This window comes from Tachypleus tridentatus, chromosome 8 (genome assembly GCF_004210375.1).
Source record: "Tachypleus tridentatus isolate NWPU-2018 chromosome 8, ASM421037v1, whole genome shotgun sequence".
NCBI lineage: Eukaryota > Metazoa > Arthropoda > Merostomata > Xiphosura > Limulidae > Tachypleus > Tachypleus tridentatus.
The window spans coordinates 137,137,430-137,162,220 of NC_134832.1; the positions used below are offsets into that span (position 1 = coordinate 137,137,430).

Genomic DNA, 24,791 nt, shown 5'->3' on the forward strand with positions numbered 1-24,791 from the left:
GGCTTTTGTTTTTAATTTACCATTCAGATGAGTGACTTTATTAGAGTTCCATTGATTATCCTAGTGTAGATGGGTCACCTTGTCTACAGTTCTTTGTATTCATGTGTTGAGCCAGTAAAGTGGTATTTCTTTTTTTCCTTTTTAGTGTTTCACCTTCAGTCTTCAATTTTATTTTACCTTTTCTTTCACCTTGATTTATTATTCTTCTGACCCATATTTCTTAATGTTTTTTTCAGGTTCAATGTTGATTAATGTATGCAAAATTGATTTATGACAGAGTGATGTTTATTTTTGTTTTCTCATTCCTCATTGTTCTTTCCAGTAATTCAGTAATCTTCTTTATGAAGTTTAACTTAAGTATGTCAAAACAGTTTCTGCTGTTGGTGTTACCTCTTAAATGGCATACACTTAAAATAATGATTTCAGTGCATTCACTATGTCAAATACCAAGGAGCTCTTTCATTAACTTCCCAGTTAGACTTGCTTCATATTATTTTTTCCTTGTGGAATCACACTAATAGTTTTGATTATGGACTGATATATCATAGCAAGTATATTAGTTATGGGACTGATTTGGATGTACGTAGCTCTTTTAATGAGTGGCAGACCTTGATGACTGACTAATGTTTTGGTACAAAATTTATCTTTACCTGAATGTTTGTTTTCAATGTCACATTTTTAGAAAAATGTTTTTTATCCTGTTTTTACTCAATCCTTTAATATTAGGATGCATTTCTTTCTCATGCTATATATGTTCATCAAAATATTTTCAATAAAAGCATTAATCAGTTGCCATTTTTGAAATAATTTAATTGTATCATTATTACAGAACTCTTCCAGTAAACTTACATTTACATTCACTGGTATGATATTCAAACATGTACAGCAAACTATGTTATATATCCATGTTTTTTTAATCCATGCTTAAGAAAAAGTTTATAAAAAAAATGTTTTTTTCTTTTATAATAGACTAGAATCAGACATCAAACGATTAAAGACAGACCTGGAGGCCAGCCGTCAGTGTGAACAGGAGCTGAGAGCTCAAGTAAATAGTCTTACTATTACAGAGCATTCATTTAGGGAAGAATTGTCACAACTTCAGCAACATAATAAAAACCTTCAAAATAAGTAAGTGAAAATAAACTTTTTTTTAAGTAAAGATTATTTAAAATATCTATTTGAGAAACCTTTACTTTGAGCTAGGATGCAGTGAAACAGTTTTGAATAATTTGAAGATGAATGTGGAATGTTCTTCAATAATAGCCACTTAATTGTGTTATTGTAAGATTATGTGTTTAAAAACATCTGTGTGTCAGTGGTACATTTTTATAGACTTAACATTGCTAACAGGTGGGATTTAATTCCCTGTGATAGATGGAACACAGCCTATCGTATATCTTTGTTTACAAAGAATACAAGTTAATCCTGTGCAAATGAGTTTTGTCAATTTGACTGATCTTATGTAATTATAAAACTATTCATACTATAATGGAATGAACTAAGGGTATCTTCATGAAACTTGGCAAGCATTCAGTAAAAAATTTGCAAAGTCTGTTGTACACACACAAAAAAAAAGATTTTCAATATAGCATTTTTCTGGAGATTTATAGAGGCAATCTGAGTGAAGGATGTTTTCATACCAAGAACAGATATGTTTTCTTATCGTGTAGTTTCAGACTTTTTTTGTACAACCTTTAGTAGAATCTCCTACATGAACACTAAAAACTTTTTTGTTTTTGTTTTGGAAAACTTTATCTTTCATCTCTTATTTCTTATAGGTTAATGCTAACCTTACTAAAGTTATCAAAATACAGTGAAATGAAAGGTTAAAATAGTCATTATTACTTTCTAAAATGATTGCAGGATTTAACAGGTGATAACAATTATGTTTTCAAAAGCTGCAGGATTATATCTGCTTTCTTTTACTATTACAATGTGCTTTGCACCTTTTCTTAGTACATGAAAAACAAATAAATTACAACAGGAGAGCTTTATATAAACAAAGGATCAGGTAACAATCACATAATATAAAATGTATAGGCTGTTCTTGTGAAATCTTATTCAATCTATTACTTTTGTTGTTTTTTTCTAACCTAATAATTTTTTTTTTTACTTTTGTCCAAAAATATGTAACCATGAGTAAAAAATACGTAAAAACCAGAAATTTAGGCTTACTACAGACATTCGGGCTGTTTGTATTTGGATACCATACTGCAGTAACCCTTTTTTTTTCTCACTATGTTGTGTGCCCAAAATGTAATTGATGTAGCTTTTGGATATGTATCTTACAACATAAAAAATATCAGGCTCCAGAATATAATATTCCCAAACTGCTATAACTTACCTGGATTTCTAACTGAGGCTATAAACAGGTTTCAAAAATTTCTTTACTGCTCAGGACATTGATTTTACAATTGTTTTTTCTCATAAATTACTGATTCAGGTTGTCATAACTGAAACAGACAATACAAAATGCTTTTTCTGTTGATTATTGGCACATCCTTCAAATACTTGCACTTTGTTTAACTCTCAGCAATGATGGAGCCTCGTGGACCAACATTGCAACTATTTTGTACTTGTTAGCATTTATGCTACAACTTTTTAATAATTAAGAGTATGTTCACAAAATTTTACAATCAGTAGACATTGCAAGGCTTTCATAAGCAAAATATCAGATTTTTCTTAAGGGTTATGAATGTTTTAGTAATATTTTTTATTGTGGTTTTTGTTTTAATGTTGTCTGTCCAACATCAAAGTAATATCTATTTTAAGATTATACATTAGAAAATTTTCAAGTTTCACATGCAAAACCTTTATAACCTCCATATAACTATCAAATATTTTTAAGAAGAAAAAATTATTTTATCTATAATTTTGAGTGTTGAATCTCTGTATAGATTGTTGATTTGACTGACCTCATAACCATCATAAAAAAATTAGGAAATAAATAAAAATTATGTTTTTATCATTTTGACTACAAGTTATTACACAAAAACATGAATGTTTAGTTTAAGTGGCTTAAATCACATAAAATTATTTTTATTATATTGACCTTTTAGTTGTGCTTAGTTATCATTAAAAAAGTTGTAATGATGGGGTGCAGAAGCACTATATTACCATATTCAAGAATACATAAATGACCTGTGACCTTTCCTGGCTGTGTTTTAATGGAGTAGTGTTTTGTAAAATACAGTCACATTTCTCTTATAATACATTATATATGTATACACATTTACTACTTACAAATAAGTTATTAAGCATATTTTTCTTAAAACATAGAACAACAAATAAAGAAGTGTAGCAAACAACTATACCTTCTAGTTACTAGAACCTTGTACTAGTTTGCTGCTTGTCTTAGGTTGCTAAGCCTTTTGAAGCTTTACATATGGAAGATGTGATATGAAATTATTTTTTTTAGGTTTTATTTATACATTTTGAAATAATAAAAAATAATAAATTACTATATCAATACCACAGAATTGCACTATAATTTATCAAGCTTAGTAGCTTGTAAAAACAGCTGGTATGGGTAGAGAAAGCACTATGTAGTAGAGCAAACAATATTTCGATCTTCTTCGGTCATCATGAGGTTCACAAAGAAAGAAAGAAGTAACTGACTGATAGCTGACCAAATGTTTGAAGGTGGTTGTGTAATTGAGTGTAGGAATGTAGAGGGCATGCTTAGATGTTGGATTATGTTTATTAATATAGGTATAAAGGTGTTCCTTTGCATTTGTTTATATTGGACTTAAGTTGTTGTATAAGTAAGGCTTCTTTAATTTTGCATTTGTTTATGTTTGTTTCTTTATTTAGTATTTGGGTGTTTTCTATGGTTATGTTGTGCTTATTTGATTTGCAGTGTTTGAAAATGTGTGAAGGTGACTTTTTGTGTTCTTTGAATCTGGTTTCCATTTTTCTACTTGTTTCTTCGATATAGAAATTGTCAAAGTTATTACATTGTATTTTATAAATAATGTTGGTGTTGTGTTTGTCAGTGTAGTTTTTACATAGTATAGACCTCAGTTTTGTGCCTGATTTTTGAATAAATTTGGTATTAACTGGAATGTCATATTTTGTTACTAGTTTTTGCCAAATGTTGGTTATTTTTCTGCTGATGTTGGGAATGTATGGTATGCAGCAGTATGTGGTTTAGTGAATTTTTAAATCATGGGGTATATTTACTTTTGTTAGTTGATTTTGCTTTTTGTCTAGGTATGTGCATCTAATGTTTTCTACAGTTTGTGGAGGAAATGTATTGATATTGATGAAGTATTGTTTTATTTTATCTAATTCATTGTTAATTTTATCTGGTGAGCATAGTTTTATGGCTGTGTTTATTTGGTTTTTTGGTATGTTGAGTTTTTGTTTTGTTTCATGTGCCAATTCCCAAGGAATGTATAGGCCAGTTTGGGTGATTTTTTGATTGGATTTCTGTTTAAAATTGTGTATTGGTTCTTGTAATTTTGAGGTTAAGAAATGATATTTGATTGCATACCTTTGGTGATGCCCCCTTTGTCAATGTACCCTCTATCTTGGTACTATATACAAGCACCTCATTTAGGTAATATTAATACTTTTTTCTGACAGTGTTTAGATAAAGGTTTCTTTACAAATGTCTTACCATAACTTACTTTGCTGCGATTTTAGTGTTACCCTGGTGGCTTATGTTATATCTGATGTAGGGGGGACACTCAGTGGAAGTTGTCCATGATATGATCTATTGAAAGATGAAGACATATATTTGATCTCCAGGTCTTTTTCCATTGGGTTCTGAGTCATCAGGACAGTCTGGGAGAGAAGTTGGACTCTCTTTTTTTCCAGCACCTTCCTTTCCTAGGTCAGCTTGTCACAAGGCCAATGTGGGTGAACTATCTACTGCTCCTTTCCTTCAATTATTCAGTCATTTTTTTATTTTTTGAGGTTTTTCTCCAGTTACATATGAATTTTTCCCCTCCTTGACAGGAGAAATGTCTGAGTGAATATTTCATTTTTTCTCCTTCACCAGTTATTGCTGTTAATGCTGGGAAATTTGGTACTCACTTATTTTGCAGGATAGCTATGCCTTGTCCCTTGTATTTGTCTGAACAGCATACTTTGGCTTCCTATCACCAGGAGGATGTATATTTAGACTCTCAAAAACCTGATTCCCTTTTTTATGTGTGAGGTTTCAGAATGGGCCCAGTGTAAACGCTTTGAACATATCACAATTTTCTTGGATTTGTTTGACCCCTGCTACTGTTTTGAGATATTTTCCCCTCCAAATTTTGTTAGAAACTAATCAGCATTCTCCACAGCAACTTGATAATGAATTGGGTCTTTTGTTGAATTCTACCTTAGTACTTTTATTGGCTTCTGTTCTTTCTTTGGTTTTCTGGCTTGTATGTTGTTGGGATTTATTGGATAAAGATGACTCATTGGAAGGTGTTCATCTACCTACTGTAACCCTTCATGAGTTATGCAATGCTCCTTTTATTAATTTCTTGAGATTTGCAGATATCCCAGAGGCTTTAGAACATCACATAAAAGCCATCCATTTGCATTTTTCCTTGTCATCATTGACCTTTTAGCTTTCTTTGTTTCATGTTGGTCATCTTGTGTTCCAACCCTGACTTGTGCTCCTTGAGCTGTTGATGCTTAAAAGAAATTCTATGCTTATCTTTGTAGTTTCTTTGCTCATGGCACCATCTCATTAGCTGGCAGAACAACACACTGAGATTCCCTTTCGAAGCCACTGAGGCTAGTTTTCTTATATGAGTTAAGAAGTTTATTCTCTTATCAACTCAATATATTTTCTGTCAGGGTGTTTTTCAACACCTTTTTTAAGTCAGGTGCAGCCAACTCCCATTTGGCTTCAGCCTATCGAATGGGCAGTCAGGCTCTTAACTCTCCCTTCCTACTGTACAGATGGTTCTCTCTTTTTGAGGATGTGGGCACCCACTGAATCTCTGATTCTTTTAGGACAAGCTCACATGTGATTCCTTTAGTAGTCACTGCCCAACCAGTGCATCATGAACTGGATCATCTAATCTTCTTAATCAGGGTCAACATCTTAGGTCTTGTGGTGGTTGGACCAGTACAATACTACTCTTGGTGTTCCTATTACCCATCTCCTCATGCTGAAATTCATCTGTTCATAGATGCTTCGTTTCAGGGATGGGGTGCATACATCTACAGTCCAGATTCATCTTGCATCCACATCAATATTTTAAAATTTCTTTTTGTCCAATGGACTATGGTTTCAGGGCTAGATCTACTGAAGATGAAAATCACCATGATTCATTTAGACAGTTCCACTGTGATCTCTCACATTTCTAGTCAAAGAGGTACACGTTCTCAGGAGCTTTGTTCTCAAATTTTGGATATTCTCTTCTGAGCTAACTTCAGTGATATCAATCTTCTGACTTGCCATGTTCCTGAGATGATGAATTTAATAGACATCACCTGTCTCTGCCCAGCCAAATTTTCCCAACCATATGGATGCTCTACTGTGAGAATTTTTTGTTGGATTTGTTCTCAGTTTGGAACTCCTATGATCAATACCTTTGACACTCATTTTGATTATCCCTTGTGGCTATTTTGATTGCATCTGCTAGATTATAAGGAGATTAAATACTTTTTATTTTCTCTTGGCATCTTTTCTTTCCAGGTCTCTTACCTCATTTTTTTTTTTTTTTTTTCCATGGGATCCAACTCTTTGGCGAGCATTTCCACATTGAAACCAATTTAACTATACTTACTATCAGTTGCAACAGGCTATGTAGAAATGAGGTGTACCATCAGACCTGGACTTAGCAGATAGCCCAAGGTGGCTTTGCTATAAGAAAAAACACCATCAGATCATTTAGGAGCTTCCTGAATGGTATTACCAATTTGTGCTTGACCAACACTCCTTGTCAATCATGAGTAAAGCTTAAAAGGATCCTACCCATTTCTACCAGTCATTGGATTGAATAAATCTAGGTTGGTTTGTTTTTAAAATTGTAGGGAAGTTGGTTCACCTATTGCATTGTTTTCATAGCTCTGTTCCTTAAAAGGACACCCCAGTGCACATTGCTCTCCCAGATTCTGCTGGTGGAGCTAGGGGAGTTCTTATCACACCCAGTTTCCAATCACTGAGGTGGTAGACAGAAGCTTTTCCTCCAGAGTGTTTGAGTGAGTTTCCCCCATTCTTGGAGTAGAGAGTAAAGTTGTGGCCCTTCTACTTGGGCTCCTGAATGTTTTTCAGATGTTTGTAGGAGTGGCACCAGTTTCGGGTGCTTGACCCTTCATTTTAATCAATGTCAATTTAATATATAATCTTCTCATTTAATATATACTATCTTCTCATAATTTCAAATGAAAAGCACCCACATTCTGGGCCCTTGGTTGAGCACAGTGTTCTACATCTTCACCATAATTCTGGAAGCAAATGGAATTCTTCTTGCTCAATTGAATGGGGAGTTAGAATGAATGTTTGTAGTTCCAGACTGGACGAGTACTGTTCCTATGGTTGAGTATCACATACACAGTCCTGTTATTCTGATTGTGGGGTGTTGTCTTTTGAATGTCTTCAGGTTAAGAAGAAAGTTGAGTATGCTCAGAATGATGGAATCATGTATACCATGTTGTATTACCTTTCAAACTTCTTCAGGTCGAGGAGAGAGTTTGTCCTCTTTGTTGTCACTTACCTACTTCTTATGATTCTGGTGGTTTGGAACACTTCATTCCATGGCTACAAGTTGGGATCTGATAACATGTATATCTATATCTAACATTGCAGTCTAAACGTCCTAGTCACTTATATGGGATATAGGGACCAAGGCCTCTTAAATTCAGTTGTGATTTGTGGAACCTCAACTGTCTGGTTAGAGCCGGTCTGTGTATTATTTCCACCCTTGATGCACAAACTGTGCTCTGGATGAAGAGCATATCTTTTCTGGATGTAGTGCAGTTTCTCCACTTGTGTACCATTATCTTGGTACACCCTTGATCTATACAGATGCCCTTTTATATGGATAATGCCCTTACTGGCTTCTTCCACCTTCTCAGTATGGGATTTTAGCTGTAGTGTCAGTAGATGGTATGTATTGGAAGTTACAGTTTTCCAAATTGAAAATATATTTCCAATAATGCTTACCTCCACTGACCCTATCCCATCATTCTTCTCCACTAAGAGTTGGTGTTAGTAACTGGGATGATGTCCATGTGGAAAAAGTGTTAAAATTATCTGAGTGAGGTGCTTATGTACAGTACCAAAATAGGTAGTGCTGCGATGTAGGAGGAGAGGATGTCTTCAGAGGCATTTGAATAGGGAATAAAAGACTAGAGCAAGTAAAAAAAAAAATCCAATGCTCAGATGGACAAAGGTAAATATCATTAAAAGTTCGTTTTGAATTTTGTAAAATATTTAATTTATGGTACTCATTTCTCTTTCTTCATAATTCTTTCAATTCTTGCTGTGTCCCTGACACTAGAAAGGGAGAAACACCATTATTTTCCAGAACTGTCCCATTTATCAAATTTCATTGACTCTTTTGGAAAATTCAGCCTTCTTGCCATGTATCTTTCTGACACAATAAGCTTCTTAACTGATGTTTTTCCCACCAAGCCACTCTCTTTTATAAACCTCAAATGGTTCTTGAATTTGCAGAATCAATTCATTCCTTATGGGCTTTGGCATTGATTTCAGAAGAGGTTTTAGAAGTGATTAGCAGTGGAAGTTCTTTAATAATTTTGTCTTCTTTGGACAACCCATCTTTGTAGATACATTAAACTTGTGTAGCAATAGTCTATTGTACTGCTCTTTTAAAATTTTAAGTTTTGCTACAATATAATTCTGAAGATCCATAACTATTGCATATTTTCACTTTCCAATTCAGGTTAATTTGGTTGCAAATACATTTTTTTAATGTTAATAATTCTAGATAATTTGAAAAAAATAGAATGTGATAGTCCATCAAATACATTAATGATCAGCATATTAGAGACAGCCTGAGTTTAGTAACTGAATAGTATTTTGAAATATAAAACTAATATTTATTTTATTTCTTTTAAGATAACCAATAAAGAATCTTTAAAGTTTTCTGAGATATTTTTTATATTTGTTTCATATATATATATATATATATATATATATGTCTGTATCCATTGTAACTTGTATTAAAGATAAATTTATAGTATTGATATCGAATTTCTGTACTTATACTTTTGAACAGCATTGTGTGTTAGAATTCTGTTTCAGATATGTATTTGTTGGATTCCCCCAGTAGCTAATATGAGAATATTCATAGTGCATGCCACAAGAAAATTAGAAATATTTTGTTTTCATGATGTAATGTAGTGTCAATTGTATAAAAGTATTTCCATGATATAAAAATTAATATTTACACAGTTTTATGTGAATAGATACATATTTCAAATTGAATTTTGTAATGGCTTGTGAAATGTAATGCAAACAGATGTAAAACTCTGAAGTTTAATCTTTTCAAATGTTCTGTATTTAAATATATTTAAATATCTATATACATAAAATCACAAAAGTATGAAAATTGTCACATGTGAATGAAGATTGTGTCAGACAAGTTAAAGAACAATCAAATTATGCGTGTGTTGAGGTAAGTATAACAAGGTTCTATATCCAAATACGTATAAAAAAAATTACAAAAAAGACATGATTAAATTGTTACATGTAAATGAAGGTTGTGTCAGACAAATCAAAGATCAATCAAATTATATATGTGTGTTGGGGTAAGTATAACATTAGTATATTTCATTGTGTCTTCAGTTAATAAAAATATTTCAGCTATTCCATTTTTAATACACTAGATGGTATTGTATAAGATAAGAGTTCCATGTCAGATTTTCTCAATGGTAACAAAATTGCAATGTAAACCTTCTAATAACATTCAGTGGAAAAAATGTTCACACTATGAGCTACATATATTACACTTGATATGTTTGTGGTTCTTTCTTCTCTAAAGTTGTTATCTGCAAAAGTTATGGGGACAACACTTTGGTGGATTTCATTTAGTGATAAATCGTTATCTTATTTACTTTTGTTAGGGGCTTGCACATTCAGCTGTAGGGAAATTATAATATGACGGTCAATCCCACTATTCGTTGGTAAAAGAGTTCACAGTGGATGGTGCTGACTTGTTGCTTTCCCTCTAGTCTTAAACTGCTAAATTATGGATGGCTAGTGCAAATAGCACTCATGCAGCTTTGTGCAAAATTCAAAAACAAACAACAAACTTAAATTAGTATTGTTTCAGTAACATAACATTTTGGGACAACATGAGACTATTGGTCCATCTCAGCTGTTCCATCCTTTAAAACTATTTTAAAAAATCTTAAAGCCGATCAGGGAATGTATAATCCAGTGTGGTTGATTTTCCTGTGGATTTTTGTTTTGAATTGTGTATCAGTTCTAGTGATCTTGAGGTTAAGAAATGCTGTTTGGCTAGTTTTTTTCCTGTTCACAAGTGAACTTAATGTTGGGGTGTATTGAATTAATGTGATTGAAAAACTAAGTGTGTGTTCTGTAGATGTGAATCATGCAATTGTATCATCAACATACCTGTACCAGTATAGTGGTGGGTGTAAAGCTGAATTGATCTCTTGAGATTCAATATGTGTCATAAAAATGTTGACTAGAACTGGTAACACAGGATTCCTCATACTTAGGCCATTTATTTGTAGGTAGTTTTGGTTATTGAACATAAAGTTAGTTATATGATAATGAATTCTATAAGGGTTGCTAATTGGTTACTGTGGATGTGTATCAATGGGTTGGGGTCTTGGATATAAAGTTTTAAGGCTATGTTGCAGGTATCAGTTGTGGGGACTTCTGTGAAGAAGGAGAAGATATTACATTGAAACTGGCCATTAAGGCTTATGATTTAGTTGATTAAGAATATATTTAAAGTTAAAAGAGTCTTTGAAAAAGGAGCCCGGCTGATGTTATATATTTAGAAAATGCCCACGCTATATATTTACTAAGGCTGATTCCAATGATTCCTAGTCTGCTAAAATTTATTTTTGAATACTACTGTTCTCATTGTTAAGTATGAAAAACGATAGTGCATCAAATCACTTTACGGTTTTAAACACATAAGGTCCCCAGATTTGTTGGAGAGAAAACAGTTTGAGAGATTTCAACTTCTCATATGACAACCCTTCCATTCCAAGCACCATTCTAGTAACTCTTCTTTGAATCCTTTCAAACAGTTCATTGTAAGGTAAGGAGCTCAAGACTGAACACAATATTCCAAATATGACCTAAACAAAAAAATTATAACTTCTTTAGACTTGTATTCCATATTTTTCTAAATACAACCCAAAATCCTGTTTGCTCCACCTCTAGCAACAGCACATTGCTTGGATGGCTTTTGAAACTTATTAACTACTATACCAAAATTCCTTTCTTTCATGATATTGTTAATGTTATTCCCAACCAAATTATACTCATAATTTAAATTATGAGAACCCACATGCATTACCTTGCATTTATTATAATTTATATGCCTCTCATGACCCAAGATGTGTCTTTATTTTGCAATTTGTTGAATATTAAAAGTTCAATCCATAAGTTCCCAAAGTTGGTGGTTTTGGACATAACTGTTTGAGATAAGGTTTTATTTGTTAAATAATAAATGTTTAAGTGAAATACGGTTTCCTTAATCCTCCATATTAGCTTGTACAAAGGTCTACCATCTTGGAGTAAATTCAATGTACGTCAATGAAGCCACATTCTCAGCATCATTAATTAATAAGCGGTTGCCAACCTTTCATGCTTCTGTTATCATTGTTTTATGTTTAGCTATCAGTTGAGATACAAATGATTTCATCTGCGGTTTGGAAGGGAAGATTGAAGCATCACAATAGTCAGCAGTAGGATGAGCAGACCAAAACACTTTGCAAGCAGATACAGACATAATATTTTACTCAACTTACTGCACAATATACACCAAGGTGGTTTTAAATTATTTCTCTAGTTGTAATTTGGAGAACTGTATGTTTCTTGTGCTTGGCCATTAAGCTCGTGATGCTCTGATGGATTTCAGTCACCTTTACCACTTCAAATCATTTTTTCCAGCCCCAACACTAAAAGAGTGTTAAAATTTCAGTTCAAATTTAGAAAAACCAGATAGGGTAGTTTTTTCTTCAACAAAAATATCCCTCACTGTCTCTTCAGGGGCCTGTTAAATCCTATTTGCCCAACTCATTAACACAACAACATCCTATTTACAGCTAGCAACACCTATGACCTTAATAAATGTTGCATTTTTGTGCTTTTTCCACCCGGTTCCTCTGCATTTTAGGTATGAAGGATTATTGTTATTATTAATTCTGCACTGTAGTAACAGTAAAAGTTATATGTGTATATTTTATTATAACAGTAAGTTACATGTGCATATTTTATTATAACAGTAAGTTACATGTGCATATTTTATAATAACAGTATGTTACGTGTGTATATTTTATAGGAATAGCAAACGTTGTGTGTGGTTATTTGATACTAATAGTGACAGTAATGTGTATACTTTATTATAACTGAAAGTTATGTTTGTACTTTACAGTGAAAGTGTGTGAATTTCATAGTAATAAGAGTTGTTAGTATAATTAATGCCAGCAATAAAAGGTGTGCACTTATGTTTTATATTGTCATTATAAAGAAGTAAAAGAGGGTGAAAGTGTTTAAAGTTTTGCATTACTTATTTTATAAAAGCTGAAAATAGAGAATTGGTTTGGTATTAATTCAGTTTGAAAGTTGCCTTTTTATATCTAAATAAAAAAAATCTTATAGTAAAAGGAATTGGTGTTTGAGCATGTTCTAAATTAGTTAATTTTTCTTGTGTTTTTGATGGTTTAAAATGTGAAATTACTTTTTTAATAGACTTCATAACTTAGTAACAGCCAGACAGCAAGACAAACAACTAATAAGCCAACTGGAGAAACGTTTACAAGAAGAGTGAAAGCTTCGTAATTCTATTGAATCAACTCTTTCCTCGGAACGCAAGGCTAAGAAAGCTGAAGAAGCAGCAGCAGCTCGTGCTGTATTGGTGGCAGCAGCGAAGTGAGTGGTTTTGTTACACATTGGTAGAAATGTTTTGAATTCTGACAAGATCATGTTAAGTTACTCATGCTGTGTTGGTGGCAGCAGCTAAGTGAGTGGTTTTGTTACACGTTGGTAGAAATGTTTTGAATTCTGACAAGATCATGTTAAGTTACTCATGCTGTGTTGGTGGCAGCAGCTAAGTGAGTGGTTTTGTTACACGTTGGTAGAAATGTTTTGAATTCTGACAAGATCATGTTAAGTTACTCATGCTGTGTTGGTGGCAGCAGCGAAGTGAGTGGTTTTGTTACATTGGTAGAAATGTTTTGAATTCTGACAAGATCATGTTAAGTTACTCATGCTGTGTTGGTGGCAGCAGCTAAGTGAGTGGTTTTGTTACACGTTGGTAGAAATGTTTTGAATTCTGACAAGATCATGTTAAGTTACTCATGCTGTGTTGGTGGCAGCAGCGAAGTGAGTGGTTTTGTTACACATTGGTAGAAATGTTTTGAATTCTGACAAGATCATGTTAAGTTACTCGTGCTGTGTTGGTGGCAGCAGCTAAGTGAGTGGTTTTGTTACACGTTGGTAGAAATGTTTTGAATTCTGACAAGATCATGTTAAGTTACTCGTGCTGTATTGGTGGCAGCAGCTAAGTGAGTGGTTTTGTTACACGTTGGTAGAAATGTTTTGAATTCTGACAAGATCATGTTAAGTTACTCATGCTGTGTTGGTGGCAGCAGCTAAGTGAGTGGTTTTGTTACGCTGGTAGAAATGTTTTGAATTCTGACAAGATCATGTTAAGTTACTCGTGGCTGTATTGGTGGCAGCAGCTAAGTGAGTGGTTTTGTTACACGCTGGTAGAAATGTTTTGAATTCTGACAAGATCATGTTAAGTTACTCATGCTGTGTTGGTGGCAGCAGCTAAGTGTGTGGTTTTGTTACGTTGGTAGAAATGTTTTGAATTCTGACAAGATCATGTTAAGTTACTCATGCTGTGTTGGTGGCAGCAGCCAAGTGAGTGGTTTTGTTACACGCTGGTAGAAATGTTTTGAATTCTGACAAGATCATGTTAAGTTACTCGTGCTGTGTTGGTGGCAGCAGCTAAGGAGTGGTTTTGTTACCGCGCTGGTAGAAATGTTTTGAATTCTGACAAGATCATGTTAAGTTACTCATGCTGTGCTGGTGGCAGCAGCTAAGTGAGTGGTTTTGTTACACGCTGGTAGAAATGTTTTGAATTCTGACAAGATCATGTTAAGTTACTCGTGCTGTGTTGGTGGCAGCAGCCAAGTGAGTGGTTTTGTTACACGCTGGTAGAAATGTTTTGAATTCTGACAAGATCATGTTAAGTTACTGCGTGCTGTGCTGGTGGCAGCAGCTAAGTGAGTGGTTTTGTTACACGTTGGTAGAAATGTTTTGAATTCTGACAAGATCATGTTGTTACTGCGCTGTGTTGGTGGCAGCAGCCAAGTGAGTGGTTTTGTTACACGCTGGTAGAAATGTTTTGAATTCTGACAAGATCATGTTAAGTTACTCATGCTGTGTTGGTGGCAGCAGCTAAGTGAGTGGTTTTGTTACGTTGGTAGAAATGTTTTGAATTCTGACAAGATCATGTTAAGTTACTCACGCTGTGTTGGTGGCAGCAGCCAAGTGAGTGGTTTTGTTACGCTGGTAGAAATGTTTTGAATTCTGACAAGATCATGTTAAGTTACTCATGCTGTGTTGGTGGCAGCAGCTAAGTGAGTGGTTTTGTTACCGCTTGGTAGAAATGTTTTGAATTCTGACAAGATCATGTTAAGTTACCGCGGCTGTGCTGGTGGCAGCAGCCAAGGAGTGGTTTTGTTACGTTGGTAGAAATGTTTTGAATTCTGACAAGATCATGTTAAGTTACTCGTGCTGTGCTGGTGGCAGCAGCCAAGTGAGTGGTTTTGTTACACGCTGGTAGAAATGTTTTGAATTCTGACAAGATCATGTTAAGTTACTCGTGCTGTGCTGGTGGCAGCAGCCAAGTGAGTGGTTTTGTTAACGCTGGTAGAAATGTTTTGAATTCTGACAAGATCATGTTAAGTTACTCGTGCTGTGTTGGTGGCAGCAGCCAAGTGAGTGGTTTTGTTACACGTTGGTAGAAATGTTTTGAATTCTGACAAGATCATGTTAAGTTACTCATGCTGTATTGGTGGCAGCAGCTAAGTGAGTGGTTTTGTTACACATTGGTAGAAATGTTTTGAATTCTGACAAGATCATGTTAAGTTACTCATGCTGTGCTGGTGGCAGCAGCTAAGTGAGTGGTTTTGTTACACGCTGGTAGAAATGTTTTGAATTCTGACAAGATCATGTTAAGTTACTCATGCTGTGTTGGTGGCAGCAGCTAAGGAGTGGTTTTGTTACCGCTGATAGAAATGTTTTGAATTCTGACAAGATCATGTTAAGTTACTCCTGCTGTGTTGGTGGCAGCAGCTAAGGAGTGGTTTTGTTACACGTTGGTAGAAATGTTTTGAATTCTGACAAGATCATGTTAAGTTACTCATGCTGTGCTGGTGGCAGCAGCTAAGTGAGTGGTTTTGTTACACGCTGGTAGAAATGTTTTGAATTCTGACAAGATCATGTTAAGTTACTGATGCTGTGTTGGTGGCAGCAGCTAAGTGAGTGGTTTTGTGACACGCTGGTAGAAATGTTTTGAATTCTGACAAGATCATGTTAAGTTACTCATGCTGTATTGGTGGCAGCAGCTAAGTGAGTGGTTTTGTTACACGCTGATAGAAATGTTTTGAATTCTGACAAGATCATGTTAAGTTACTCGGCTGTGCTGGTGGCAGCAGCCAAGTGAGTGGTTTTGTTACACGTTGGTAGAAATGTTTTGAATTCTGACAAGATCATGTTAAGTTACTCATGCTGTGCTGGTGGCAGCAGCCAAGTGAGTGGTTTTGTTACACGTTGGTAGAAATGTTTTGAATTCCTGACAAGATCACGTTAAGTTACTCTTGCTGTGTTGGTGGCAGCAGCTAAGTGAGTGGTTTTGTTACGCTGGTAGAAATGTTTTGAATTCTGACAAGATCATGTTAAGTTACTCATGCTGTGCTGGTGGCAGCAGCTAAGTGTGTGTGGTTTTGTTAACGCTGGTAGAAATGTTTTGAATTCTGACAAGATCATGTTAAGTTACTGCGCTGTATTGGTGGCAGCAGCCAAGTGAGTGGTTTTGTTACACGCTGGTAGAAATGTTTTGAATTCTGACAAGATCATGTTAAGTTACTCGTGCTGTATTGGTGGCAGCAGCCAAGTGAGTGGTTTTGTTACACGCTGGTAGAAATGTTTTGAATCCTGACAAGATCATGTTAAGTTACCCATGCTGTGCTGGTGGCAGCAGCCAAGGAGTGGTTTTGTTAACGCTGGTAGAAATGTTTTGAATCCTGACAAGATCATGTTAAGTTACTGCGCTGTGCTGGTGGCAGCAGCCAAGTGAGTGGTCTTTGTTACACGCTGGTAGAAATGTTTTGAATTCTGACAAGATCATGTTGTTACCGCGCTGTACTGGTGGCAGCAGCCAAGTGAGTGGTTTTGTTACGCTGGTAGAAATGTTTTGAATTCTGACAAGATCATGTTAAGTTACCGCGCTGTGTTGGTGGCAGCAGCTAAGTGAGTGGTTTTGTTACACGCTGGTAGAAATGTTTTGAATTCTGACAAGATCATGTTAAGTTACTCATGCTGTGCTGGTGGCAGCAGCCAAGTGAGTGGTTTTGTTAACGCTGGTAGAAATGTTTTGAATTCTGACAAGATCATGTTGTTACCGCGTGCTGTATTGGCGGCAGCAGCCAAGTGAGTGGTTTTGTTACACGCTGGTAGAAATGTTTTGAATTCTGACAAGATCATGTTAAGTTACTCATGCTGTGCTGGTGGCAGCAGCCAAGTGAGTGGTTTTGTTAACGCGCTGGTAGAAATGTTTTGAATCCTGACAAGATCATGTTAAGTTACCGCGCTGTATTGGTGGCAGCAGCCAAGTGAGTGGTCTTTGTTACACGCTGGTAGAAATTATTTGAATTCTGATGCAGTAATGTTAAGTTACTCATGCTGTGTTGGTGGCAGCAGCCAAGGAGTGGTTTTGTTAACGCTGGTAGAAATGTTTTGAATCTGACAAGATCATGTTGTTACCATGCTGTGCTGGTGGCAGCAGCTAAGGAGTGGTTTTGTGACACGTTGGTAGAAATGTTTTGAATTCTGACAAGATCATGTTGTTACTGCGTGCTGTGCTGGTGGCAGCAGCCAAGTGAGTGGTTTTGTTACGCTGATAGAAATGTTTTGAATTCTGACAAGATCATGTTAAGTTACTCATGCTGTATTGGTGGCAGCAGCTAAGTGAGTGGTTTTGTTACACGCTGGTAGAAATGTTTTGAATTCTGACAAGATCATGTTAAGTTACCGCGTGCTGTATTGGTGGCAGCAGCCAAGTGAGTGGTTTTGTTAACGCTGGTAGAAATGTTTTGAATTCTGACAAGATCATGTTAAGTTACTCGTGCTGTATTGGTGGCAGCAGCTAAGTGAGTGGTTTTGTTACACGTTGGTAGAAATGTTTTGAATTCTGACAAGATCATGTTAAGTTACTGCGGCTGTATTGGTGGCAGCAGCCAAGTGAGTGGTTTTGTTAACGCTGGTAGAAATGTTTTGAATTCTGACAAGATCATGTTAAGTTACCGCGCTGTACTGGTGGCAGCAGCCAAGTGAGTGGTTTTTGTTACGCTGGTAGAAATGTTTTGAATTCTGACAAGATCATGTTAAGTTACTGCGCTGTGCTGGTGGCAGCAGCTAAGTGAGTGGTTTTGTTAACGCTGGTAGAAATGTTTTGAATTCTGACAAGATCATGTTAAGTTACCCATGCTGTGCTGGTGGCAGCAGCCAAGTGAGTGGTTTTGTTACAACGCTGGTAGAAATGTTTTGAATTCTGACAAGATCATGTTGTTACTGCGGCTGTATTGGTGGCAGCAGCCAAGTGAGTGGTTTTGTTACACGCTGGTAGAAATGTTTTGAATTCTGACAAGATCATGTTGTTACCCATGCTGTGCTGGTGGCAGCAGCCAAGGAGTGGTTTTGTTACACGCTGGTAGAAATGTTTTGAATTCTGACAAGATCATGTTAAGTTACCGCGGCTGTACTGGTGGCAGCAGCCAAGGAGTGGTTTTGTTAACGCTGGTAGAAATGTTTGAATCCTGACAAGATCATGTTAAGTTACTCATGCTGTGCTGGTGGCAGCAGCCAAGTGAGTGGTTTTGTTACACGCTGGTAGAGATGTTTTGAATCTGACAAGATCATGTTAAGTTACTGCGGCTGTACTGGTGGCAGCAGCCAAGTGAGTGGTTTTGTTAACGCTGGTAGAAATTATTTGAATCTGATGCAGTAATGTTAAGTTACCTCATGCTGTGCTGGTGGCAGCAGCCAAGTGAGTGGTTTTGTTACACGCTGGTAGAAATGTTTTGAATCCTGACAAGATCATGTTGTTACCCATGCTGTGCTGGTGGCAGCAGCCAAGGAGTGGTTTTGTGACATGTTGGTAGAAATGTTTTGAATCCTGACAAGATCATGTTAAGTTACTCGTGCTGTGCTGGTGGCAGCAGCCAAGGAGTGGTTTTGTTACAACGCTGATAGAAATGTTTTGAATTCTGACAAGATCATGTTAAGTTACCATGCTGTACTGGTGGCAGCAGCCAAGTGAGTGGTTTTGTTACAACGCTGGTAGAAATGTTTTGAATTCTGACAAGATCATGTTAAGTTACCGCGGCTGTATTGGCGGCAGCAGCCAAGGAGTGGTTTTGTTAACGCTGATAGAAATGTTTTGAATCCTGACAAGATCATGTTGTTACATGCTGTACTGGTGGCAGCAGCCAAGTGAGTGGTTTTGTTACACGCTGGTAGAAATGTTTTGAATCCTGACAAGATCATGTTAAGTTACTCGCGCTGTATTGGTGGCAGCAGCCAAGTGAGTGGTTTTGTTACACGCTGGTAGAAATGTTTTGAATCTGACAAGATCATGTTAAGTTACTGCGCTGTATTGGCGGCAGCAGCCAAGTGAGTGGTTTTGTTACACGCTGGTAGAAATGTTTTGAATCTGACAAGATCATGTTAAGTTACTGCGCTGTATTGGTGGCAGCAGCCAAGTGAGTGGTTTTGTTAACGCTGGTAGAAATGTTTTGAATTCCTGACAAGATCATGTTGTTACCCATGCTGTGTTGGTGGCAGCAGCCAAGTGAGTGGTTTTTTGTTACAACGCTGATAGAAATGTTTTGAATCTGACAAGATCATGTTGTTACTCATGCTGTGCTGGTGGCAGCAGCCAAGTGAGTGGTTTTGTTACACGCGCTGGTAGAAATGTTTTGAATCTCTGACAAGATCATGTTAAGTTACCGTGCTGTGCTGGTGGCAGCAGCCAAGTGAGTGGTTTTGTAACACGCTGGTAGAAATGTTTTGAATCCTGACAAGATCATGTTAAGCCACTGCGGCTGTACTGGCGGCAGCAGCCAAGTGAGTGGTTTTGTGACATGTTGGTAGAAATGTTTTGAATCCTGATGCAGTAATGTTAAGTTACCGCGCTGTACTGGTGGCAGCAGCCAAGTGAGTGGTTTTGTTTACACGCTGGTAGAAATGTTTTGAATCTGACAAGATCATGTTGCCACCGCGCTGTACTGGTGGCAGCAGCCAAGTGAGTGGTTTTGTGACACGTTGGTAGAAATGTTTTGAATCCTGATGCAGTAATGTTAAGCCACCGCGGCTGTATTGGTGGCAGCAGCCAAGGAGTGGTCTTGTTACACGCTGGCAGAAATGTTTTGAACCTGACGCAGTAATGTTAAGCCACCGCGCTGTACTGGCGGCAGCAGCCAAGGAGTGGTTTTGTTAACGCTGGTAGAAATGTTTTGAATCCTGACAAGATCATGTTAAGTTACCGCGCTGTGCTGGTGGCAGCAGCCAAGTGTGTGGTTTTGTTACACGCTGGTAGAAATGTTTTGAATCCTGACAAGATCATGTTGTTACTCATGCTGTATTGGTGGCAGCAGCCAAGGAGTGGTTTTGTTACACGCTGGTAGAAATGTTTTGAATCCTGACAAGATCATGTTGTTACTCATGCTGTGCTGGTGGCAGCAGCCAAGGAGTGGTTTTGTTACACGCTGGTAGAAATGTTTTGAATTCTGACAAGATCATGTTAAGTTACTCGTGCTGTATTGGTGGCAGCAGCCAAGTGAGTGGTTTTGTTACACGCTGGTAGAAATTATTTGAATTCTGACAAGATCATGTTAAGTTACTCGTGCTGTATTGGTGGCAGCAGCCAAGTGAGTGGTTTTGTTACAACGCTGGTAGAAATGTTTTGAATTCTGACAAGATCATGTTAAGTTACCCATGCTGTGCTGGTGGCAGCAGCCAAGGAGTGGCCTTTGTTACACGCTGGTAGAGATGTTTTGAATTCTGACAAGATCATGTTAAGTTACCTGCGTGCTGTATTGGTGGCAGCAGCCAAGTGAGTGGTTTTGTTACACGCTGGTAGAAATTATTTGAATTCTGATGCAGTAATGTTAAGTTACTCATGCTGTGTTGGTGGCAGCAGCTAAGTGAGTGGTTTTGTTACACGTTGGTAGAAATGTTTTGAATTCTGACAAGATCATGTTAAGTTACTCATGCTGTGCTGGTGGCAGCAGCCAAGTGAGTGGTTTTGTGACACGTTGGTAGAAATGTTTTGAATTCTGACAAGATCATGTTAAGTTACCGCGTGCTGTGCTGGTGGCAGCAGCTAAGTGAGTGGTTTTGTTACGTTGATAGAAATGTTTTGAATTCTGACAAGATCATGTTAAGTTACTCATGCTGTATTGGTGGCAGCAGCCAAGTGAGTGGTTTTTTGTTACACGCTTGGTAGAAATGTTTTGAATTCTGACAAGATCATGTTAAGTTACTGCGTGCTGTATTGGTGGCAGCAGCCAAGTGAGTGGTTTTGTTACACGCTGGTAGAAATGTTTTGAATTCTGACAAGATCATGTTAAGTTACTACGTGCTGTATTGGTGGCAGCAGCTAAGTGAGTGGTTTTGTTACCGCTGGTAGAAATGTTTTGAATTCTGACAAGATCATGTTAAGTTACTCGTGCTGTATTGGTGGCAGCAGCTAAGTGAGTGGTTTTGTTACACGTTGGTAGAAATGTTTTGAATTCTGACAAGATCATGTTAAGTTACTCATGCTGTGTTGGTGGCAGCAGCTAAGTGAGTGGTTTTGTTACACGTTGGTAGAAATGTTTTGAATTCTGACAAGATCATGTTGTTACCCCGCGCTGTATTGGTGGCAGCAGCCAAGTGAGTGGTTTTGTTAACGCTGATAGAAATGTTTTGAATTCTGACAAGATCATGTTAAGTTACTCATGCTGTGTTGGTGGCAGCAGCTAAGTGAGTGGTTTTGTTACGTTGGTAGAAATGTTTTGAATTCTGACAAGATCATGTTAAGTTACTCGTGCTGTGTTGGTGGCAGCAGCTAAGTGAGTGGTTTTGTAACACGTTGGTAGAAATGTTTTGAATTCTGACAAGATCATGTTAAGTTACTCGTGCTGTATTGGTGGCAGCAGCTAAGTGAGTGGTTTTGTGACATGTTGGTAGAAATGTTTTGAATTCTGATGCAGTAATGTTAAGTTACTCGTGCTGTATTGGTGGCAGCAGCTAAGTGAGTGGTTTTGTTACAACGTTGGTAGAAATGTTTTGAATTCTGACAAGATCATGTTAAGTTACTCGTGCTGTATTGGTGGCAGCAGCTAAGTGAGTGGTTTTGTGACATGTTGGTAGAAATGTTTTGAATTCTGATGCAGTAATGTTAAGTTACTCGTGCTGTATTGGTGGCAGCAGCTAAGTGAGTGGTTTTGTTATACGTTGGTAGAAATGTTTTGAATTCTGATGCAGTAATGTTAAGTTACTCGTGCTGTATTGGTGGCAGCAGCTAAGTGAGTGGTTTTGTTACACGTTGGTAGAAATGTTTTGAATTCTGACAAGATCATGTTAAGTTACTCGTGCTGTGTTGGTGGCAGCAGCTAAGTGTGTGGTTTTGTTACACGTTGGTAGAAATGTTTTGAATTCTGACAAGATCATGTTAAGTTACTCATGCTGTATTGGTGGCAGCAGCTAAGTGAGTGGTTTTGTTACACGTTGGTAGAAATGTTTTGAATTCTGACAAGATCATGTTAAGTTACTCATGCTGTGTTGGTGGCAGCAGCTAAGTGAGTGGTTTTGTTACACGTTGGTAGAAATGTTTTGAATTCTGACAAGATCATGTTAAGTTACTCGTGCTGTATTGGTGGCAGCAGCTAAGTGAGTGGTTTTGTTACACGTTGGTAGAAATTATTTGAATTCTGATGCAGTAATGTTAAGTTACTTGTACTGTGTTTGTGGTCATAATGCTCTTGGTAGTAGAATCCTTTACCATTAATACACAAACCAGTATAAAATTGGCATAAAATTGTATATGAATATTTGGGTTTATTTTTATGTTTAGATAAAGACAAAATTTTAGACACACAAATTACAATTTATATTGTCAAAAACCCATTTTAAATGTTTAGTACTGGAAATTTTGAAGACAATAGACTTATGATATCTGTGCATATATTCAAGCAGTTTTTTAAAACCAATATTATTGCTTAATTTTCCACTTTATTTCTGTTCTTTATTCATGGTAATTGTTTTCTCTTTTCATCAAGACTTGTGAAACCTTCATTGAAGTTAGTTTGTATTACAGTCAGACTGTCTCATTGCATTTTTTCTGGCAATTACCTCATTTAGGAAGCATCATATTCCCTTTGAAATATATCTATTCTCATACAAGTCATCAGTAAGTTGCTCATTCTGTAACATGTACAGCAAAATTACCATATACATTAATAATAATAAAAAAAACATACAAAAATTAAATGTAATGTTTTTCACCTGTCAGTTGTGCTTAATTGAACTTTACTTCAATGGAAGTTTAAGCAGTAGAAACAACTAATAAACATTGGTATTTGTTTTATATCTTGACTCAGTTAAATAGTAGTGTTCAACGTTACCCACTTATTCCAAAAATACCAATCTGAAGAGCACTTGAAATATTTTTCACAACATAGAACAATATTAGAGGATTAGTTCTTTAGAATTTCTATTAAATTTAAACAAATATTAAATATGCAAGTTCAAGCAATTCAGATTATTGGGATGGATAATTGATTTTCATCACATTTCTTTGAAGATGCTAAGTTCAGAATTTATTCATACTGGCTGTACATAATACATAAAAACAGATTAAAAAAAAAGGACAACTTATAAATTTTGATTAAGCATAGATGAAGAAAATACACTAAAGGTCAAGGTTAAAACAAGCTCAGACTGTTTAATTGATGTAGGTAATATAATTTACAATAAGCAGTCATTCTGTTTGTGGAGTTTGTAATATTCTATCAATGTTACTGGGTTAAATGTGCTGAACCATATATATCCCATAGGTATTTTTTGTCATAGAGGGTACCACTTGAATGGTTTTTTTTTGTTTTGGTGTCATTTCTGTGTACTCTTAACTAAAGCTTCTTAAAAATATATTTTTGTGTTGAATCAATGATATCATATAGGAGTAACTAGCATCTTCTTTACCAGAATTTAATACACAAGAGTTTGATTGTGAGGGTTAAACTGAAGATGAGGTGAAGGAGACATGTCAGATAGTATGTAGTTGTAATTTATCTAATTTAAAATGTTTTCCACATCAAGTTAACAGTAGTGGAAAAATTTACCAAGTCATGTGTGCAAGAGAATATGAATATCTTAGCCAGATGTGTAATTTGTAATGTTAAGGTGACATTTCTTTCAGAATTTGAAAATTTTGTAAAAAAAAAGTAAAAACTCGGAAGTGTACACCTGTACTGTATCTGAAAGTATATTTTATGGGAAAGTGTAATATTTAAGAACTGACACTTTCCTCGTATGTCAGTGATAAATATAAATGATTTCTATCTACAGTAGAACTGACTGTACAGAAAATTGTAAAAATCGACGGAGGGATTTAGAAAATGATGTTAAACAACTGCGTCGTGAAGTAAAAGTCAGAGAAGACCAGTTGCGGCAAATAGAAAGAGAGGTACAGGTAAGTTTCTACTTTCTATTTGTCTGTACTATAAGTTGAATACTTTATTTTGTAACCAAGTTTATAACTTAGTGGAACTGAAATTGGTTTTAAAGTGTTATTTGGCAATGATTTGATCACACTTTGTTTCCTTATGAGACTTGCATGCGCTAAAGTTAGCACGAATAAAACATTTAAAATTTTTATTTCAAAGTTTGTTTTGTGGACTAAATTTCAGAGAAATATTTGTAGTACATAATGTTTTCTACATGGAATATCAAACCTTTGGTTACACTTTTAACAATACTTAAAGTACTGGGAGGAACCTCAACTGAGCTGGTGGTAAGAAATATAAGCAAATGATTAAATATGTGTAACTATTGAGTTAAACTTTTGTATGACAGTATGGGGTAATTTAAAGTCGCTATATAAGCTCTTGAAGTGTTTATCTTTTAAAGTGTAAAAAATTTATAACTTTACTTTGGAAATGCATTTTTTTTCTTAATAAAATTTTGGATTTAACTACAAACCACTGTCCAGATTGTTTTACTGTTCCTAATTTCAGTTTACAGAAACTTAATAAACAAAATACTTGGACAACTTGTAAGCTTTGATGAAGAATAAACAAAAAAGTTTAATTATGAAAAATAAGGTGATAGCAGC

The 24,791-nt window shown here is 35.9% G+C and overlaps 1 pseudogene across 1 annotated transcript in view; it reads left to right on the forward strand.

Moving 5' to 3' along the window:
* Window positions 1-24,791, forward strand: part of LOC143224024 (macoilin-1-like) — a 30,353-nt pseudogene that overhangs the window by 1,445 nt on the left and 4,117 nt on the right. The window contains exons 2-4 of the transcript XR_013013190.1: window positions 970-1,128; window positions 12,875-13,054; window positions 24,026-24,149. The product of XR_013013190.1 is annotated as a macoilin-1-like (transcript). The remainder of the gene's footprint in view (window positions 1-969; window positions 1,129-12,874; window positions 13,055-24,025; window positions 24,150-24,791) is intronic.